The sequence below is a fragment of the Bison bison genome, unplaced genomic scaffold (genome assembly GCF_000754665.1).
Source record: "Bison bison bison isolate TAMUID 2011002044 unplaced genomic scaffold, Bison_UMD1.0 scf7180017864080, whole genome shotgun sequence".
Lineage (NCBI taxonomy): Eukaryota > Metazoa > Chordata > Mammalia > Artiodactyla > Bovidae > Bison > Bison bison.
The window spans coordinates 1,325,322-1,327,577 of NW_011494652.1; the positions used below are offsets into that span (position 1 = coordinate 1,325,322).

At 56.4% G+C, this 2,256-nt stretch overlaps 1 protein-coding gene across 2 annotated transcripts in view; it reads left to right on the forward strand.

Moving 5' to 3' along the window:
* The first annotated feature begins 88 nt into the window (after positions 1 to 88).
* DHCR7 (7-dehydrocholesterol reductase) overlaps positions 89 to 2,256 on the forward strand; it is a 20,157-nt gene continuing 17,989 nt past the window's right edge. Inside the window, exon 1 of one of the 2 annotated variants that reach the window (XM_010837645.1) lies at positions 89 to 171. The gene's annotated coding sequence lies outside the window, so the exon portion shown is untranslated. Of the gene's footprint in view, positions 210 to 2,256 lie in introns of both variants that reach the window. The other variant, XM_010837644.1, reaches the window with a different exon arrangement.

A 2,256-nucleotide genomic window follows, 5' to 3' on the forward strand; every position in this document is an offset into this window, starting at 1 on the left:
CAGCCCACGGGGTGGGGCGAGGCGCCGCGGCCAATCGCCGGGCCCGAGGGGCGCCGGGTCGCACGGGGCCCGTCTGCGATTGGCCGCCTGTCTCTACACCTCATCATGGGGACTGGGCGGCGATCGGCTCAGACCGCGCAGGTCAGAGCTGGCGCGGAGCCGGGTGCGCAGGTGAGCAGGCCCGCCGCGCCGGTGTGGGCCGCGCGCAGGTGGGTCCGCGCAGGGGGCGGGTGGACAGATCGGGGGGCCGCGCAGGCCGGGGGGTGGCTGGGCGTGGAAGGCGGCGGGTGCTCCGCGTAGGAGCAGAAGCATGGGCAGGGGGGCGCGTGCGTGCGGGCGAGCAAAGTCTGGAGGTCCGGGGGCTTCGGGGATGCTCGTCCCTTGGCGGTGGTCGGGAGCTCCCTGGGCGAGCCGAGACGGGGCGGAGCCAGGTGAGTGCCTCTTGGGCCGGGGGGACGGCTTCCTTCCTCGGGTGCCCCGCGCGAGTGGGTGCAGTTTCCTGTTGAGGAAACATGGACCATCTCTCTGCTCACTGAGAAGGGGGGAGCCCGGAGCAGCGGACTCTGAATTGCTAGGAATAGACGAATTGCAGGGGGGCTGGGGGTCGGGGCCCCGGCCGGCAGTGCAGGAAGTTGCTCACAAAAGACCAAACGCGCCCTCCTTCTCTTCCAGCGTTCCCCACTAACTTAACTGATGGAGTAGTATTGCCTCTTTCTTGAACATTTTATAATTTTACGGAAAAGGTTTTTAAGGGTAGGAATTGCTCTGGTGAGATTTCAGACAAGAAGAGAAAGGAGGGAGGAAAACTGAAAAGGTGGAGATCGTGTTCATCAAAAGTGGTGTTTCCTGAATGTCCGGCGCTGTGCTGAATGTCCGGTGCTCTGAACTAAATTCTCAGAACACTGCGTTCTGGACATCACCCCATCTTACAGATGAGAAGACTGAGGCTCCCCAGAGGTGCAGTGACATGTGGAGAGTCGTGTACTTAGCGACACAGCCAGGGTTCAAACCCAGAGATACTGGCGACAGACTGGTTTGGAGGGAGGAGTCCTCAGGGCAATGGCTACATTTACTGGCAGCGTGGGGGGTGGGTGGGCAGGTGAACAATCCCAGGTGCCTTGAAGGCCCCCAGGAAGACTGGCAGGAACAGGCCTGAGGGGGTGGAGGTACCCCACCGGCAGGACACTCTCCACTGAAAAACCAGGATGGTTTCCCAGGCGAAAACCCAGAAACAAACATGCAGTTACTTCTTATAATAATTCTCATAAAAATCCTTCTGTATACCTACTGTTTAAAAAAAAAAGTTACGGATTAATGTAGTAGATTAAGAAAGTAGGTTAAGACTAAGATTAGAAAAAGCCAAGAAATGAAGTTGCAAAAGAATTTGGAGGTAAACTAATTTGGGGGGAAAAAAGGAGGTTGGGTGTGTATCTAGTGACAAGTAGCTTTGTGACAATCTGGAGAATAAGCAGCCAAGTTCAGGGACTCCTGGGGCTGGACTGAGGGGATTTGCACTTTTTTAAGAAATCATTTTGTTTATTTGTTTCTGGCTCTGCTGGGTCTGTGCAGCTTTGAGGGTTCTCTCTGGTGGCAGCGAGCGGCGGCTGCTCTCTGGTTGCAGTGCGCAGTCTTCTCATCGCGGCAGCTTCTCATGTGGTGGAGCATGGGCTCGAGGGTGCTTGGGCTCAGCAGATGCGCACGATCAACATCCGACACAGGCCTAGTTGCTCCGAGGCATGCGGGATTGTCCTGGATCAGGGACTGAACCCATACCTCCTGCCATGGCTGGCAGACTTTGTTTTTACCACTGAGCCACCAGGGAAGCGCCTGGACTTGGATGCTTGACTTCTAAACGTGATTGTGTTTAGGGAGCATGTTTTTCATTGAAAAACAGAAACCCTTGCATCTGCAGTCAAAGCTGCAGTTTACCCTTTAGAATTAGAGAGTTAGAATTAGGACTTGGTGTTTCTGGAATTTCCTTCCAGGGCTCTTGCCTATTTCTGGAGGCCCCAGAAGGGCCTCAGGCGTGGGTTGCTCTGCCCCAACCAGGACCTCGATCCTCTACACAGCAGCCGGACCAGAGCGCTCCAGGGCCAAGCTCTGGGAAGGGCCAAGAGCCATCTCTGCATTCGGCAGCTGAGGCTTGTGAATTGCACGTACAGGTGAGGGCATGACCACCCCACCCAAAGTGGGTGGGAGGGTGTAAAACTGCAGGTAAACTCAGCTATCACCCCACACATCGCTGCCCCCTGCCTT